The sequence below is a fragment of the Synchiropus splendidus genome, chromosome 6 (genome assembly GCF_027744825.2).
Source record: "Synchiropus splendidus isolate RoL2022-P1 chromosome 6, RoL_Sspl_1.0, whole genome shotgun sequence".
Lineage (NCBI taxonomy): Eukaryota > Metazoa > Chordata > Actinopteri > Syngnathiformes > Callionymidae > Synchiropus > Synchiropus splendidus.
The window spans coordinates 21,430,864-21,451,168 of NC_071339.1; the positions used below are offsets into that span (position 1 = coordinate 21,430,864).

At 40.7% G+C, this 20,305-nt stretch overlaps 1 protein-coding gene across 1 annotated transcript in view; it reads left to right on the forward strand.

The window, feature by feature from the left end:
* Positions 1-5,171: 5,171 nt before the first annotated feature.
* tafa3a (TAFA chemokine like family member 3a) overlaps positions 5,172-20,305 on the forward strand; it is a 133,899-nt gene continuing 118,765 nt past the window's right edge. The window contains exon 1 of the mRNA XM_053869291.1: positions 5,172-5,572. The gene's annotated coding sequence lies outside the window, so the exon portion shown is untranslated. The remainder of the gene's footprint in view (positions 5,573-20,305) is intronic.

Genomic DNA, 20,305 nt, shown 5'->3' on the forward strand with positions numbered 1-20,305 from the left:
CATGATACTTTTTCAGTAATAAGCATGCATAATTATGGGAAGAATAAAGGCAGTCTGATCTAATCTACTCGGTATATTTATTTAGTAATTTTGTCTCGTGAAACATACATCATTATTATAATTATTTTTTTCCCCCCTGAAATTAGTGATTTGCATCCGTACCTCTTTCTTTTGCCCAGTAGGGAGCGCCCGAGGTCCAAATAAGGAACCTGATGTCGCAATGGCAAATGCAGCTATTGACTCTGGGATTGAAGCGGGGATACGAGATGAATGCAATCCTTGTCAAGAAACCGGAGGGCAAAGGACAATCCATCTCCACCAACCGAAAAAAACAAACAAACAAAAAAAAAAACATTAATTGGGGCAATACGACATGAACACATGACGCAACTGTATAAAAGGAAGAAAATGAAAACAAGTCACGAGAAAGAATGCTCAAACGAAATAATGTTCTGAATGTTAATGAGATTAAACTTAACCACCCCATTAAAAACATTTTATTGGACGATATATTACAGTGTATATTACAGTGTAGTTTGAGTGCCTATAAAATATATTATGAGGGACAAAATATATAAAAAAATCTAAAAAATGTAAAAATATTCTCATAAAATACAGTGAAGAAATTGAAGGTCAATTAAAACAACAACAACAACAACAACAACAACAACAACAACAACAAGAATAATAATAATACAATACAAAACTAAATAAATATGCTAAAGCATACCAAAATTGTAGATAATTATGATACTTTTTGGACCATTATTGTAATTTTTGCTGGTTATGACAATTATTATTAGTAAAACAAAAGGGATGGAAGAAACTGGACCTCATGCTTCTATATAATTTTGGATGCAATGATTAAGATGGAGTCGGCAAGAATAACTAAAACTACATTTACAAGACAGTTAATAGATTGTTTTATCTAATCCAGAAATAGACCAGGTTGAATGTATCTTTTTTTTTTTTTTTATAAAAGAAAAGCAATGAAATACACACAACACAGAATATGCCAGTCACATCTGAGTTTAAATTAAGTGCTTCATCATTTGGTTTGAATAATTCATTGCTCTTATCTTAATGTTGCATGTTTTTTTGCAGACTTAGTGGAAGCTCCAAAACTATTTTGCAGGAGGAAGTTGGAAACACCATTAGGACAATGAAAAAAAACAAAAACATTAATGGTTCTTGCAATCTGGATTGAGGTCATGGAAAGACCTGCCAGGGCAGCGCTGCACAAAGCCATAAAGCCTGATGTAGCGGACTCTTATCGAGCTTCCACTGTGGAGGAGAAATAACTGTCCTGGCGGCTGCAGACCTGTTGAATTAAAGGCAGCATTAGCCGCTGCCTCCTCTGCATTATTAATGGCCTGCTCTGGTCCTCAGACCATTATGACTCCCATTTTTCCTCCTGCAATATTCCGGTAGACGTCCCACTGTCTTCAAAGACACTTGGGCATGAAGTTGACTCAGGGTTCAAACAAGAGTATTTGGCTTTCTTTCTGAAGTCCAAATCGTCTGGACTCCTCTAGTAAAACTGAGGATGGTAAGTCAAATAGGCCAAAACTTGCTTTTCTGATGGTACCCTTATACTTTTTGTGAGAGTTTTCTTGGCCCCAGATCCTCAGTCCCTGTTTACTCCCCGACCACCTATGACCAGTGAGATTTTGAGCTGTATTTCAGTGGAGCTGGATCACTGTGAGGCTGCCATCACAGCTCTTCTTGATGATTCCCTGCAGAATCCAACTTCCTCCTGGTTTAATTTCACCATCATGTTTTTGCTCTGGACAGCTCCTGGAAAGTTCATCTGTACGACTCTAGGACCCGCGGCATGTCAAAGATTAGCACACATTGCACAAGGCTCTTATCATAAACCAGTGTTTTTCAACCTTTTTCACAGTCTGGCACACTTGCTTATTGAAAAAGTTCAGTAGAAAATCCCTTTTAATTTGTGAAAAAGTGTATCTACTGACACCTGGCGATTTTAGCATCCTATTAGCAGAAACAAATTGTATAAACTGTATTTGTTTAAAAATGTATTCAGGATGGTGTGGGCAATATGGCAAAAATATATCTTGATTTATTTATTTATTTTAAATGGCTGTTTTGCATGATTTTATTCTAGTTAGAGGAATTTCCAGACATATCTAACATTCATTGCCTCAGCTAACAACAATGATTCTTTCTTAAAGTTTTGAAATGAGACTTCAAAAGTGAGACTAGTCGTCTGAAGTGAGTTAGCTCTATTAGCTCTGCGGCACAGACTGTCTTTGGAGTGGCGGTTCCGTCAAGCACCACTCATCATACTGTTGTGCAGGTGTGTGGTCCAGTGAGAGGTGCACGAGGTTTGAAAACAAGTCAGAGTTGTGCATTTGACTGGCTTCTTCACTGTGAGTGTGTCGGAAAAGTTCACCTCCATCGCCGGACGCCGGACTCAGTCTCAGTCTCAGTCTAACCTTTCCATACACATTTTTGGCTACTTACTCGTCTATTCTATTTATTTGTGAAATTACATGAGAAAGGTTTTATTGAGAACTTAACAGCTTCATCTGTGATGCCTTGTAACTAACCAGTGAACCAAGCTAATGTCTTGAGCAGAAGCGTCATAGCAAAGACGCATTTTCGATTATTTCTCAAACATCTCTATGCGTCCTGATAGGCGCAGCCCGGAAGACAAACAGAGCAGAAATATACCACATTCTTACCTTCATCTTAACTCTAACCACTGTTGCGAGACATGACAAATTACATGATACACCGCAGCAGCGCTGCGTGCTAAACCCTCCTGTGCATATATCCGTGGTCATTCTTTAGAACTCATCCCACTCCATCTAATTCCCGGTCCCTTCTCCTCTCTGTTCCGAGTGGGAATAGTCACAGGATGACAAGCGTGCGATGATGCCTTTCATGCAAGATGCCACCTTTAGTAACAAATCCTCTTTACAGCAAGGCGCTACGCACGCCACCTCAAAGGCAGCAGATGTGTTTTTCCAATCTTCTCTGATGTGACCTCAAAGAGAGAGAACCTGGGACGGTTTTCTGATTTTGATGCTCCCTAACCGGGATTACCCCATGACTCACATCAGCTGCCACCAAGAGTATATTTGTTGTGCAGCTCTCAAATAGAATATTGCCGGCTTTATCTGCACACATACAGCTTGAGACACCTTACCTCCAGGCTGACCTCATCCTGTCACATGATTTAATGAGGCGAGCCGTGTCACAAACCAAGTGTCAGGGGGATGACAAGGCGGGCGCGCACAACGCTCTAAAGATTAATGAGGTCATCTCCTCTCGCTGGGCGGTTGACAGGGAGGAAGAAAGAAATATGACAAGTCAGAGAATGACATTAAAAATAATAATATTGACCATAAAACAAGTTCATCTTCTTTGCATTTCCCAGGATTTAGTTTACAGCGCGCGTCCGCCGAGGCTTGATGATGATAGGCGCTCTCAGGAGGTGTCAAAAACCAATCAAACTCAAATCCAAATGCCTTCCACGGGCCATTCCAAAGGTCAGTATTGATTGTTCCAGCCATCTCTGACTTTCAGGAGGCCAGACTAAAGAGCGTGCGTGAGAAATTGAGATGATAATGCAATTACTGGTGGAAGTCTTTTGTAGACGGACGTTAATGCCGGAGGAGAGTGGGATGTCAGAGACAGATGGATTATCATAATGTTTGTGAGCAATAAGAGGGCCATTAAAGGCATGCAGGTTTTGGTCTGCACAGATCCCATCAGGCTGGTGAGGTTGATGCCTCAGCAACACCTATGAAGAATAGTCGATCCGGTGGCCAAGTCCATCAGCATCTTGGAAGAGCTTTGTAGACAAAAGCTCATCTTCCTGATGCCAACTTTTGGTTACCATTAAACATAACCACATGTGGATTAAATACTCCTTCTAGATAAAGCGGGCCTCAAAATTCAATTCTAAAGCTATGAATAAATGCGTGACACGGTGAGCTCAATTATTTGCCAGGGGGAAAAAAAAGAAAGAAAAAAGCAGGTTTCCTCCACAATGATTTCACGTTGACCTGCGAAGCAGGAAAATCCATTGATGCTTCATGCTGCAAACGATTAAGATGCACCTCTTTATTTTAGCTGTCTCCAGCACTGGCTCAACTCTTTGGGGGCGCTGAGCTTATTCTGGGATATTTAAGGATAAGTTATTTTAGTTTGTTGGCCCCTGCTCAGGAAAAAAAAAAAATTAGAAATTAGACTCGGCTTCCCTCCGTGCTCTAATAACTTCAGCACAGTTTTTAAATCTTTTATGCATCAGCTCACTCCATGACCTGAAAATAGAATTTGCTTTAGAGAGTTTCGTATTACTCCCTGCCCCCGTTTTAAAAAAAAAATCATCTTATTGATTCAACTCGTTGATTAAAACACGTTCAGAGCGAAGTGAATTTTAATTGTACGACTGTGCCACTAAATGTCTGAGGAATTCAACTTGGGGTAGTGGTTAGTGCTGCAAGAGGGTTTGGTTCCAGTTTGAAGGTTCTAGACCTCTCTTTTTTGTTTCAAGTTCAGCTTGGATGATGGGTGTGTCCAGCGACAGAGGTGTGGAGACAGAGCTGATGGCTGCTAGATGTCCCTGTGGGAATGTTTGCCATGAAATGTGTCAAATTTGAGGGAAGCCGAGTGTAATTTCTAATTATATATAAGCTATTTTTTATTATTATTAGTATTTTTTCCAGTTGAAGAAGAGGGTGCAGGCTGGGCGGAACAGGTGGACAGCGACAGAAAGGGAGGGTGTGTAGGACAGTAGCGAGAGCTGCTGGTTTAGAGGGGCGTGGCAGAGATGTTTGTCGTGACTAGGAAGAACATGATCGGAAAACGAGCATATCAGAAGAAGGAAAGATGGTTAGGACACGAGAGATGAGGTACAGTTATTGAGGATCATGGACGAGGTGAATGAGGGCATGAGGGGGATGAGTGTGACGAGAGAGGACGCTCAGGATAAGTTAAGGGAGGATGCTGCTTGTGAGAAGTGAGAAACGCCTGTATAAAACACACGCGCTTGACTTGTTCTCACTGCTTATGTATCATCAGGTACAAGGCCAGTTGACGCCGGACAGTAGTGCAAGGCGCCGCTGGGTGGCGATAAAACACCAGCGCTGACTCACTGACACGCCGTGACGAGCCCTGCTGCTCCCGCATCCCTCGGACACCTCAAATCCATTCCTCTAACTGCACGAGGACGATGCCAAAACCCAGGCTGAGCCAAAATGTGGATATTAAAGCGGGGGAAAATGATGTTTGATTAGGAATGAGAGGAGCACGACAGCGGAAGAGCTCGGGAGGAGAGCACTTTTAGAGCCGGAGCTCGGAGGAGCAGGAACTTTTATAGACTTCCAAGTGAGCTGCGTTCAAGTATCCAGCAGCCAGACTTGTTTGACTCGGGGATTGCGCTGGTGGACTGCCTTGGCATCTGACCGGAGATGATGCTGTCGGCTTGAGGAGGCGTGGAGATCGCGTTTGTGTCAAGATATTGTTTTCTTTTTGGCTGACAATGGAGAATAAATGAAACAAACGAGGCACCCCCGGATTAAGTGACAACAACCGACAGGTAGGAACTGGTTTTCATTGTTTCTGTTCTCGATCGTGTTCAAGCTCGGGTTCAGAAAGGGAGTGAAGGAATTACAAACCCCATAATTACATGACGTGACAGCTAAATAATTAACGAATGTACCACCGCGATCGATTGATCGCTACTTTGAATGACCACACTTCCGAGACAGTGGATGTTCATTCATAACTTGACCAATCTCGGTTGACTGCCCAACTTTATTGAAAGAAAAAAAGCATAATGTAATGTCTATTGCATCAATACACGTGGAATTGAATGAATGAATGAATAATTAGTCTGTCGATCTGTCCATCTGAAATTTTCTTTCAAATAAAAATGAGATGTCTATCACCTATTCTGAGCTATCATGTATTGTATTTTTATCTAATGTATCAATAGCCAAATTCTGAGTGCATGTTTGTGCTATGCTAGCATTATAGCTTATTAGCTCACCAGTATTTCAATGATATTAGCCCAATCGCTTATGTCCCCTTATATCTATAATTATATAAAAATGATAGTGATATTTCATTTGGCCACATATTTAGGTTACTCAACAATTCCTGGCACAGAATGCAGCACATTTTTTGAAATGTATTTCTTCAGGACCCTCAGTTTCACACCCTCGTAGCATATGAATGTAGTTGACTTGAGCTGCTGTTGGTAATAATTCATTATTTTTTTGGTTGACTTGCTCATTTGTTTAACAGATTTTACCTTGTTTTTAATTATTACAACAGCTGCAATGACCCCAAGCCATTTTGATTTACCACAATTCTGTTGCTTTGTTGATTCTATTGCAATTGACACTGAATTATTGCTACTGAAAATATTTACGTATATATCTACATTGGATTTATTTTTTTGGTAATTTAGTTACCTAAGGAGTCTTCTTGAAAAGATTTGAAAGAATTTTTTGAAATTCTAAAACTTCATTGCTTGAAAGGAGGCTGCTTTATTTTGCCTGTGAATGAAAATGCAGCTCAGAAATTGTCAATATGGTGCTGTCAGAGCACCAAACCATTACCTTCCTCCCCCTTAATCGAAAGTGAAGGTAACCCCAAACACAAACAAGGCCTCCCACTGTACAGGCGAGTCAAATGGCTGCTTTGATTTGGAACATGGAGCTGAGATCGCAGCGGGAGCCGCCTCCTCCATCACTGTTATTATTATTCCACTCGACTCTGAATGGAAAAAAAAAATGAAGCAAAAACTCGAGCTTTAAGCGGCTTGTTTGTGACTTAAGAACAGCACAATGCTCTTATCTTGTTGGATTATGATGAAGAGACTCAGTTGGAGTCCCCCATGAAAACTGCCTCGTGCATTTACTCTCTGCGACCCTGTGCGCCAAACTGTTGTTATTCTGCTGACACACTGGTGAATATTCATGCCCAACCCTTCTTCCCGTGCTTCTTTTAGTAGCATTGTTGACCTTCTTTAATCTGCCCTTCATGCTCTTGACAGGTGTGGTGTGGTCAGCTCTTTCGTCCCCCTTCTCAATTAGTGCTCATCGTGTTTCATCCAGCAGAATAGTCCTGTTGCAGGGTGATACAATTCTGCTGTGATTAATTGGAGCCCCCTCAGTGAATCAGAGGAAGCGTAGATCTTCTCCTTCACACATGCTGACTGGCAACCCATTATATTGTTTTATAGATCGCCATCAGTAGCCATTGAAGCTGCCTGCGGCGGGCTGTTGTTCTGTGGGCTTTTATTGTGAAGTGTTATTGGTGGGTACTGCGGACAGGGAGCAAAGGCCACCCTGGGATTATCTGGGATGAGGTTTTAGTGACACTTCCCCTGTATTTCAAAGTAGCCCTGGAGGGAAGCTAAGGGCAGAATTTTGAGCAACGACTGAGCACTAATGGTGAAAAATGGATCACAGTAATGTGAGTGTCACCTCAAAATGAACGTCTCCTGGATAGGGATTGTTAGTCGAATCACTCTTTATGTGAAAATAAATACCTAATTTATAAACAGATGTGTGTGTTGATAAGAAGGGAAGAAAGTCTAGTTGAAGCAACAAAGATCTGTTTCCTTGCTTGGTGAAGATCTGCACTTTCTGAGTACGTTTTCAGTGTTATCTTTCAAATATACAGTGGAAGAGGAATGGACAGTGAAGTGAAATGTGTTATTGACTGCACTGGTGTATCAGTGACGCCTTCAGGAAGTGGTGCCTCATCAGAGTGGCGCTATGATCGTATGAACTTGAAAGCTGCACAACTCAAATCCAAGTCAAAATGAATTGCATAGAAAGAACTCAAGCACCGTGAGGCCTCCACCATACTGATAGCCTGCGCATGTGCAACGGCTTGATTTTTTTGAGCTGACAGGTGGTTGGCATTTTATCTCCCAGAAAATGCTAAATTGTGTGTAAACTGTTTCTCAACTCCTCTCTTGGAGAGGATTGACTTATTTACTTTTGGCAGGAGACAAAATATTGGTCCAGCTAGAAGATTTGGGGTGAATTCCAATTCCTCCCTTAATCCTTAACATTAAGTCTCAACCGTAGCCCTCAAAACACAGTGTTAACTGCTATGTGTGACTAAGAAGTGGGACACGTCTTAAATGCAGGTATATCCTCTCGCTGTGGGGGGCAGCATTATGCAAAAGCAAAAAAAGTTTAATTCAAAGCAACTATTGAGATGATTAACAAATGATTGTAAAATAAAAATATCATGCAACAATGAGGTAAATAATACATAAAATGGGATAAGATCATACAATGGTTTTCATAATATTTCGCTTTGGATGTCATTTTTTATTGGCTGAAAATACACAAAGCATTCTGGGAATTCCTCAATCCTAAAGTAGGTGCTGGCGAATCTCAAAATTGAGGAACATACTTTCCTCGATCTCGCTCCTCAACTTAACTTCCTGCGAATCGGGACAGCCCTTGCTCTTTACAGGAGCGTGCATTTTTCAGGTTTAGGACAGAAGTAAGTAGTGAGTTTTAATGAGACAATGAATTTTTTAAGATGATGACACTACCAAAAATATTGCTCTAATAATTCATAACTGTCCTATATCTATTTATAAAAACAAATTTGCGTATACACCGTATATGCACAATATTGATAAATACAAGCTGAAACCCCACATACAAGTATATTAAATGAACTTCTGTTTTTATATTGTATGTATGAAGTAGACATAAGTATGTAGAGAACTATTTATCTTCCCTGACACAAGCATAGGAACATCATCACAACAGTGAATCATGCTACTGTAAATAACCTCATACATTCACCGCCTGTACTTGAATATGTAGAAATAATGACCAGAGATTGTAAACTAATCATATGGTTGTTGTCATTATTCTTCCACTGACAAGTTGTTGTGGTCTTTTAACAAAGCTGGCTGTTGGCAGCACCGTGACAAACTGGTTTCCTGCTAAATATATGTGCATTCTAAGTAGTTTTCTTTTTTTTTTGCGTCGGTGCCATGCTAAAGCTGGAGACGTGATTCAAAATTAGACGCTGGTTTCAATGTTCAAACAACATCTGGATTGTATCTCTACGACAATCACCGCAAAACAAACATCAAATTTTGCGACTGATGAAGTCACTGATCAGTGGCAATGTTTTTTTTAACTGTTATTCATATCTGACAACAGACTACTAAGTGTATGAGTAATGATGACCTCATCACCTTGTCGTGCTATATGTGCTGTATGATAGTTTGTTGCGCCATTATATGAGGGTAGAGGATGCTACACACACTCAAGTTATTCATGTTCATGCACTTTATCTTGTCCAGCTGTACATTGCTCATATTTACAAGACTGTAGGCAGTGAGGCACAATGCAAATGCATGTTTTTATCAGCACAATTTTCTTACATTTATTACACAATGTACATTGTACATTGAATAAATGCATTATTACAAGGCGTTTTGTTCTTTAAGGATTTTTTTTTTTTATGTTAAATGCTATGTTATTATTATATCCGGCCATTATAAAAATGCAGTCTTTTTTTCTATGTAGTTAGATGACGTCATCGCCGCATTTACACTCCCTTTGCATGTGAAAATGTAACTGTACCTGCTGGACAAACTACAAACAACAAAAAAAGTGTTGTAGGAGAAAGTGGTTGGTGAGGCCATTAAATATATCGCAACTAGAGGACAGAGAATTTCCGCCATTGTCATGTCTTCTTTGTGTCTCATTAGAGCTACAACACTACAACACTACCCCTCAGTTTCCACTGGTACTGCTCTGTTTGGCCCATTTCTGTGAGCTTTGCGGAAAGGTGCGGAAATACGGATGAAATGAACGCAGAACACAGACAGAACGCTCCTTCAGTATCTGGATCCGTATGGAACATTCAGCATGAATGGGTCTTAACTCCTCCAGCTTTTGCCGACTTAACTTCAATGACACAACTTCAATGGAAGTTGGAAAAAGCTTGCCGTCGAGTCATCCACATGTCCACTTCTATCAGTTTATAAATGTAAACAGTGATAGAAGCACCGATTTGTGTTTGTTAAAACAGCTTAAGATCCAGTTCTGGATTCATCCTGTGTCATGGTTCTTAGTTCTTGGTCCCATCATGTTCTCGACACTTCTGTTGTGTGAGCTGCAGTTGGAGCACGTATTAACCAATTTGCCGAAATTGCCGTCCATATCCAGCTTTAGCTATCACCTTTTTGGCACAGAGACCCCTGAACTGTAATTTCATTTAACGTCTGAGACGACTATATATTGCGAGCTGGATTTATTTATGATTTGATCCACCCTCTGATATTCCATCAGTGAATTGCAAATGTTGAATGTTGTTGTGAACACAGTGTGGTGTGCAGTTTATATTTGCTGTCTGTGGTGGCAGACATGCCTTCAAAATCTCAATTTTCACTTGTTTATATGCATGCTTTTGAAAGTGACATTCACACTGTTGCGGTGAACAAACCTGATCAGTCCAAAAGACGGCAGACTCGTACTTGATATGCATGAGACACCGGGTGATTTCTACTGGAAGAGAACACCGTGGGTAGGAGCTTTGTCTCCTGATTTTAAGGAGCCACCTCGGGCAGAATTTGTGTTCTCTGCCGGCTTACTGTGCACTCTTGCAGATCAATAACAGGCGAGTCTAGCCATGTGTGCTGCAGAACAACAAATATAGTTTAAATACAAGGATTTAGTGTGAAGGTTTTCTCATCGCTGGAAACATTCATCCATTTTTTAAAGTATTCTAGCACACGCTGGATTTACTTAAACATGGCAACCCACTGGCTTGTCACGGTGTACATTGCATTCCAGTAGCGCAAGTTAACAAAAAAATCCTGAACATTGCATCATCCACTCAAAACTCAGTATGCAGCACCATTGCCATCTCTGCAGATTTGTCATGGTGGAACAATATAAGGTAAAAGTGTGCGTGATTACACCCAACGTTATCGCCATGAGATTCACTGCTCAGTGGTGTTTGCAGGCTAATGTGTTTAGAAAAGCACTGTTTATTCCACCCCTCAACACGGCTGCCTGATCTGCCGGAGTGAACGCGTCGCTCTTTAATGGAAAAATTCAAAGCTCCACCAAAGCAAACGGAATGCTGCATTGTGGCGCTTGTGTGCAGTTGTGTCATGTACAGAGGAGCAGGAGGACGTGGGAAGAGCACATCGTATGTTTTATAGATGCCATTTAAAAGGAGCATGTCCAAGATGGGCTGGCTGCAATGAACTGTAACCGCCGACAAAACACCAAGACAATAAACAAACAAATTGGTTTCCTGGAAGCGAGCAGTGTCCCACTCAATCGGCCTGGCTGATCCCTGCCGATGCGGCAAGATGTTTTTTTCCTCAGAGATTAGACTGTGAAGCACAACTCCATCTCTTATTTATTCATGCTGATTTCCTGTGTGCGTGTTTGGGTGTGGGTGTGTGACAGTGGAAGTGTGTGTACATCTGAACTGATTTGTTATTAGTGGGAGAAGGTGTTTTCTTTGGTGTTGATGTGAACCAACAATGTGTTGGGATGAGTCTGTGGGATTGTGTGTCCCGAGCCGTCTGTCTCATCTGTTGCTGGATTCATGCAGTGTGCATGGTGACGTCTTGTCTCTGGTTCTCACGGCATACATGACGAGAGCCAACTGCTCGAACCAAATAGTAACACACATGCTAATACTCATTGTTTGATTTGGCTAAAAAGACACATACATGTCGAAGGCAGCACTTTACTGTACCTGTAGCCACCAAAAATGGCTGCCTTACGGAAGCGCCAACATTTCTTCTCGTATATGATGTCAAATATTCAAGTGGGAATGTCGTTCACCTGACACCTGGGCACCAAAAGTGTCTGCTAGTGGAATGTGGCATCAGGTCCAGCAGTTACAATCAGATCTAAAAAAATGAAGAAAAAAAGAAAACTCAATGACACTTTCTAGCAGACGGCGAACACAAGTGCCACATCAGAGCAGGAAGTAGCTTAGTATGTGAAGAGCTCATTTATTGATGTACATTTTTGACTTCAATAAATAATACTGAAATGTGTGTTCCGTGGCATGGGATTGTCTCCAAAGAAATCGATCAAATAAAACCTGTACAAATCAGCCAATCGCGTTGCGGTGCATTGCAAACGACCTGCTTGACAATCATTGTCTTTTGCTAACATGAATGTTTCATGTTTCACCAAATCTTTCAACTGAAGTTTCATATAGTATAAGTTTATAAAAAAGTGCACTCCCGACAGCTGGACGTGTTATCGGCCGAATAGATTCCACGAGTGGACACATTTGGTCCCTACATTGGCTTTGTGCCTGTGCTGGATCCTCTTTGCTTTTCATTGACTGACTTCCTGCCTAGACCATACACTGTGCTTATGATTGAGGCAGTTTCTGGGTATGTAGTGTAAAGTAGAGTGCTTGTGAGAAGATTCAGAGATGCAGTGCCATTGAGTGTTTGAGAGTGGAAGCCAGAATCAGCAAGAATCAGGTACTTCCCTGACCTGACCCACACGCATTCAGTGACAGTTTACCAATCATTTTGGCAGAAATGAACTTTTTTGTCTTATAAAATCTTATAAAATGGATGCATAGCGTCAAAATTTGATGCCAAACCAGGCTTTTAATAAACCCGAGAAATTGGACTGCTTATTTTTCCAGTGGAACACCTTATATTTCCAATAAGTAGTGTCTGTATAGCGTCCTTATCGTAGTGCCATCATACTGGTTTCAATGAAATGGGTGTTTCACCCTGGTAATTTTGCCGAATTAGATTGAAATTCGTAGATTTTCATGTAAAAGTAAAACCATGAGCAACATACACTTTAGCTGTTACACTGTAGCAGTAAGAATATGTAATCTGTAGAGCCATGCACTGCCATGTTACAGAATAATAAAATACTGATGCCTAAAATATTCACTGAATTGTTTTACATCTCGGTTTTCCCTCCAACATATCAAAGGAAAAAAAAAGGAAAGGAAAATGGTTACATTGGAACATACAAAAACATTTGTATGTTCCAATGTTTTCAGCGTTTCTTTCTTATATTGACACAAACCTTGAGTTCTTTGGAAGCACCATCATTGTTATATATATAGTGTCTTACGGTATGTAAGTTTGATTGTGTTTTACCATGTCTTCCCAAGTATTGTCTGGGGCATCAGACCAGTTGTCCTGTACATCAATCAAGTGACTGCGGGGTGGACCCTGCTGGTCATGGAGGTTGCAGCGCAGCAACTGGGCGGTGCATGAGGCGTCCACCTGCGTAGGTGGCAGAGCGCTTGGATGAATCTTGTCAGTCTCTGGGGTGTGCAATAAAGCACTTCTCTGTGGCCATTGTTTGAGATTGTGTGCACAAACTGGGACATTGGTTAATGTGTCCCCGGGTCTTATGGTGTCAAATCTCAGCCATCATGAAAACAAAGGACTGATAAAATAGTAATTCTTGACACTTACTCAGTAGTGTTTGTGAGGATAGCCTCATTTTTAATATAAAGACATATGATTAACATTCATGTCATGAGAATTTAACGGAACGAAACTCAAGATCCACCATTAACATCACCGTTAACACAAGGAACTATTGACCCACACTCCAAATTGAAATTGTTTACACTAGGTATAGTCGAAAAAATAAACAGCGTGACTTTCATGTACCTTGGGAATTTGGTTGCATATCTGAAAATAATTGATCTGATGAAAACCGTTTTCTAATCTCCAAAATAACAACAGTATGTGGTGTTTCTTGGCGAATTCTTCAACCTCCCTGAACATTAGAGCTTAGGAACCTAGTGTTCCATGTACACATTTCTCAGCTTTGTGGGCTTGGAGGATTTTCTCCCCTCAATCTTCTCTCTCTCTCTCCCTCTGAGTTGATTTCTTTGAGGTGGTCAGGTTTAGCAGTGTTGAGGCGCAATGTTGTGCTTTTGTGCTGAATCAACGTCCTATCAAGCACAGGGAACACAATCTCCAAACTCCACACTGCTAGTCCAAAGAAAAGGTTGGGAAATTGTCGATTTTGAGAAGCCTTCGTCTAATCCCTGATTCCTGAGGGAGTGAGAGACCTCATTTCATGTATTTTTTTCCTAGCTCCCTCCATCTGTACAGAGTTCCTTGGTGAGGTTTTTTTTTGCTTTTCGGTAGAAGTCTGTTTTTGTGAGTACTTTCTACTGAGATTGCGAATAAATAAATAATTAATAAATATATGTGTCTAAGAAAGGAGGCCAAAGTTGAGTTGAGGTTTGAACTCTTCTCAGCATTTTTCTCTTGTTTGTTGACATGATTAAGTGTTTCCTTCGTCTCCTGCTCTCCACCGCGAAAACAAAAGAATGTGGGCTGAGGACGACCTGACTCAAAGGCCGCTGATGTTTTTCATCATGAGCTCACAGCAACAGAAGAGAGGAGACAGTTTCCTTTATTAACAGAAACTCTCCTTCGTCTTGATGGGGTGTATGAGATGGGAATAAGAAACAGGAACCTGGAGGGTTATCTCTCTTCTCCGTGATAGAATTAGCTCAAGGGTAGCTGGAGTGCATGCATCGCTTTCATCCATTTAAACACGCCTCCTCTGTCAGTCAGTTATGGGCACTGTGTACTATCACTATAAATATTCGCAGAAGCTTTCACGTTTTAATACCCTCTTGCAGTTTGATTTAGCTGAGGTGCTGGAGCAGAGTGTTCCAGTCAGGCTCCTGTGTACGCCCGTAATTGCTGCAAATACAGTTCAACTCTGAAGACTTCTCGCCAGTGAGTCGTGTCTATTATATTAAAATATGAAGCAGAGTTGCTGTAATTTTTGCTTTTTTGAAAATAAGTGAACCTAAGATTAACTTCAATTCTGCTCATATTTATAGCGCTACTTTCTCTAGATTCCCATTCCACTGATAACAATAATAAAATGTAAAGTGTCACAGTCTCAGTGTCTCAGTGTCACAGTCACAGTGACATGCTTGTTCAACTGCTGAAGCAAAAGTAATGCGATCCAGTATCCATCACCAATATGTTGGTGGTGATGAAAAAAAAATTCAGAGCTCAACCTTCATCCTTGTTAGGCCCATTTATGCTTTCTTTACGCAATGTTCTGATCACATACTTCCATGCGTTCTTTGCGTTGGCATTGCTGTTCACCAAATACATCCACCAGAGGGTGCAGCCCAGAGTCAAAAGTTAAAACGACAAAATCCAAAATCAACATGGTGACTGTGGATGAAGTATAGATAATGTACCTTTTGCACAAAAGAGGAAAACAGAGGGAGTGTTGTGGGAGGCGGTGGTTGGTGAGACCATTATGCAACCATAATGCAACTGGAGGACGGAGAATTTTGTGTCATGTTCGGGTCTCTTTAGAGCTACCTACATATTGTCTAGTGACAACAACACTGCCCCCAGTGGTTCTTTGCCGTTTGGTCCGTATCTGGAGGTTTTGTGGAAACGTGCAGAAATGTGGATGAAATGAACGTAGAGCAGGGACAGATGGTTTTGTCCAGATCTGGAGCCGCATGTAACGTTGAACATAAATGGGCCATTAACAGTCTTCCTTAAGGGGCAGACGATGATGATGATGTAGCGGTATCCTTGGGAGTCACACTTGACAACAACTTAAAATGCTAGAAAATCATGTGTAACTCAAAATCAGAAGCTGTAGTCTTTGAAGGTGGTCTAGTTTTTGGATCACCTTCCATTATATGTATTTAGAGCTCATGTGCGTCGAATATGGCCTTGAGTTTGACGCATGCATTATCAAAGACATGCTTATTGCTGAGGGATTGCTTCTATTGTAATGTAATCACGTTCATCTCTAGATGCATGAATCCTGCAGTTCTCTTTGGACGAGATGCGCAAATCTAAAATCAAATATTTATTTAGCTTATTACAGACATTCCCTTGATCGTGTGGATTTCCATGTAGTCTTGTTCCGTTTTCTCGTGTGAGAATAACTAGATAGACAAATGTTTATTATTGATGACAAATATTTGCAGTGTCATTGATGGGTTTTAAAATGACTTTGAGGACAGTGAATACTGGTTACTACCGCAGTCTTTCTACAAAGATTAAAAATGTTGATATATTTTTCATTTTTGAAAAATGAATTAGATAATGCATTTATTTTAAGATAATGAAACCTTTGTTGCTTTATAAGTAACTAGATGCCAATCGTTCACTCTGGTTGAATTGAATAGATGAAATACTGAAATATATGGACTGAAAGGAAAGAAAGAAAAATTAGAAAACTAAAAAACATACAAACAAACAATGGCAAGAGGTGTTGAAAATAAACAACAACAACAAATAAACGATCAAGGTACACCGCTGTGGCAAAATAAAAGCTGCCACGCTTTCAGGATTATGATTCCCCCCCCCCCCGTTTGTACTTGTTTTCTTTTCTTTTTATTTATATTATCTGAATCAAGGGTGGGGAAACCCTGGATGTCAGCCACCTATGCCAACTGTATGAGTTAAATGAAAGTTCAGAACATCACCGCACAAAACAAGACTGGGTATTGCAGTGCATAACTGGAACGCAATTCCATCATGTTTCATAAATTCACTGTGCAGCCATAATATTTGTGGTCTACATTCACCATGCAGCCATGATGCGGCTTGACTTCTTTTTTCAATGGCTGTCATCGTTTTGTTCAAGCAAAAAAGGGCTTCTCCACAGATGTGGGAGGATTTTGGAGCGTTTGCCAATTCTTTGAGAATCCATCTTCCGAGATAATGAGCTCTATTTCCCATTTCTGCTTTTATACACATCTCCACATTGATTTTTTTTTTTCATCATTGTTCTTTTGGCCAAAAAGAGCGAGTGCCAATACTTCTGCTCATGTGCAGCAAACCGTGATTTGCAGTTTTCCTGTGTGTTTGTTGTCCATGCTTTTCCATACAAAGCCTTTAAGCTTCATTGAAAATGTGTTGCCTGTTTGACATAAGGGAGAGGATTTGTGCCATCATCTTTGACGACGTGGTTCAATCTTTTGGATGGCTTCGTTGTCTTTAGGTTCTGCCCTTCTTCCTTTCATATCTAAATATACACTGGATATGCCTCATGCCTTTCAGAGAGCATTCATGAAGAATGGCTTTAAATACTGTTCCCTATTCAGTCCTGAATTGTAAGAGGTGTATCTGGGGGTGGTCTGAAAACCCTCCACTCTCTGCTTGTTTTACAGGATATGATAGGCAAGCTACTGGTTCACAACATGGGCTCTGTTGTTCTGGCCATCCAGGCGATTAAGAAGACCCATTTCATTCGGCTTTAAGTGCCTGAAATACAAACAAATGAAGGACGGTGCAAACACATCCACCAAATGCTCAAAACATGCCATTTTAACCTGGCTCTTTGAAAAATCAATTACAACCCATTTCACCACTGTATGTTCTTAAAGCTTTCTTTTTATTGCACGTTTTTATGACTTCATCCTGTTTACTCGCTGTTCCATCATATTGTCCCGCTGCAACCTTGGCTTTTAGTCGACTCATTTGTCCATTGCCTTTATTGAATTTTTTTAAAAAGTGCACCGACACAAATAAATTAGAATGTTCTCATGGTGGAAATATGGAAAATTGCTTCACATTTCTGTTAGCTTGATAGCTTCATTATGCTGTCCTGGAGCTGAATTCTGTAAAAGGAAAGCTTACAGCGATTAGCAAGCATATAGTAGAAAGAATTATGAATGTAACCAGAGGTCTTTGGTGGGAGTGGGGAGCAGCCAAGATGAGGATGATAAAAATCAAAAGACAAAATTTAGGATTCAATTTAGGTTCCAATATTCACCTATGGTCAGAAGCTGAGAGGCTCGAAGAGTCGCTGCTACTCCTTCAGTACCGGTCACGGTCGCCACACTGGGTGGAGGACCTGGTGCAGACCCACTACAGGCACGCCACGGGACTTACAGACCACAAATATACAGGTGAGAGGCAAATCTAGTCTTTTAATGTGGCTTCCAAAAGCTGTTTATTAAACTAGGTTAGCAACAAAGCATCTTGACACCATGACCTAAAAAGATTAGTGTTAAAGCGTTTAGCAGGCCGTGAAGCCGGCTAACAAGTGGAGGTCATAATGAAAAGAATAAATCTTGAACGTGAATGTATGAGGGAATTCTATGAAAGATCCAAAAGCAGAGGAAGTTGGGTGAATAAGCTTCAAGGAGAAAACCACCCTGTCTGTTATGATTCAGTGGTGAAGGAAGACAATCTATGTGTTTTGAAGCCAACCGCAGAGAAGCCTTAAGCTATAGGTAGCGTTCAATAATTAAAAGAGACAGTCATATCAGATTCTGTCTTAAGTACTTTTTCTGGTCGAAGAACAGCACTTACAGAGTGTTCAATACACATGAATTTTCATTGGCCTGCCGCTTGGTTTGTGTTTGAAATTTTGGCCGCTGAGTTGTCTAGTTTGACACGACGGATTCAGAGTGTGAGACAAGTACACCGCTGAATTATTATAATTGTTGGTATTCAAGTCATCTTCGGAATAACAACCACAGTTAGGTTTGGGAAGAGCACCACTCTTTTGAAGTGTTCCTCAAGCACAGAAAAGTAAGTAAGTGATGCAGTCGGAGTGGTGCAAGAGTTGCAATGACTGGCTACATGGAGAGCTGGGTTGTTTTCATCTTCTTCTTCATTTGCCATTTTACACGTGTTTAGAACGCTTGACTCTCCACTATCACCTTAAAGAGGCGCAGAACTGTCAGCTGTAGCATAACATTGCGTGTCTATATTTAGAAACCCAGTGGCTGGGAGGAAGTCTGCATGCAGACAGAACGCTCCGTTGATTATATTAGAACTTTTGTGTGCAGCAAGTTGCAATGATGACTCACTAATGAGCTTTTGTCATTTTGTGCTGATTGGATTTAAGTCCACAATTAGGTTTCAATTTCCTCCAGCTTGCGAAACCTCTAGACATTTTTGAGAATTCATCAACAAGACCTAAGACAAGCGGCTGTAAAATAAGATACCCATCATGCGTACGTGAGCGAGCAACATGGAAATAAATGCAATAAAGAAGCCGATTAGAATTTGCAGCAAACGCGCTGTAACTTTTCCCAAAAGGACAGAATTTTATTAAGCAGCTTTTTGTTTCACTCGGATCATCCAATTGCTCATTGTATCAGCGACTTCCTAGCGTGTGTGCGGCCACCAAGAATAATAAGAGTAAAGCCTATTACTTTTCAGAATGCTATGCACATTATACAGAAATCACTTTTGTCTCGATTTTATTGAACCAAATCCAAAATAATCCCAGGTTTCTAGTGAGCTGGTGTTTCTATCCTGGTCATTATAAAACCATTTTCCTCTATATTTGTTCAACAACGAAACAAATCTTGTTACTGCGTTACTCTTTTGCTGAGGACCAACATAAATTGGTCCCAACATAGCATCAATTTTCAGAGATGAAGAGGAATTATAGGGCTTGCGATGAAAAACAATTTTGTTCTTTCAACCTCTCTGTTCTCCTTGCAGTCTCTGTATTTGTTCTAAAACACACACACACACTGACACGCATGCTCTCGCACCACAGTGTGCAGGGTGACTAATTTCTCTTGGGCTTTGGACCTCAGTGTGTGAGATGGTGGGAAGAGAAAATGAAAGGAAAGAGGAGAATGTGGTGCAGCTCAGAGGAAGCAGATCCCATCCAAGGAGTCAGACATTGCTGTCTTTCGTCTCATCTCTCTACAGATGTCTGTCTGGTGGTTTAGCTTTAGACCTAGTCTGAGTACAAGAAAACAAAGCAAAACAAAAAAACCTTTATTCTTGTCTTGCCAAGTTATTCAGCTTACCATGATTTATGTCACTGACAACAAATCTGGATCAATTTGTCTGAGAAATAGAGCTTAAATTTAGAGCTTTTCTTCAACCTTATGTTGAAACTTTTTTCAGGGGCATCACTATCATTCTATCCTTCAGAGCCCCTCAGCAAACCCCTGGAAAAAGCTGTCATTCTGTGGTTGGAAGGGCCAGTGAGTCGTGTCTTGGTTTAAAAACTATTATTGACTCACAGTGTGCTATTGTAATTATTTTGATTCATATTGAATTCACAAGACTGAACACTTAACTGACAGAAACCAATGAAAATGAAGTGAAAACAATACAAATTGTAGTTATTCAAACCACTTTTGAGGTGGTGCCCTTCAGCCTTAAAGTCACTAAACAAAACAAGCAAATTGTATATTCATTTGCAATCCTTCTCCTCTCCTCTAGGGGTGCCAACACTTTCCTGGAGTCTACTTCAACAACCGAGCTAACACTGTTATTACAACAGAAAACTCAGCTTCATGGGCGGAATGCTTGATCTTGGGTATT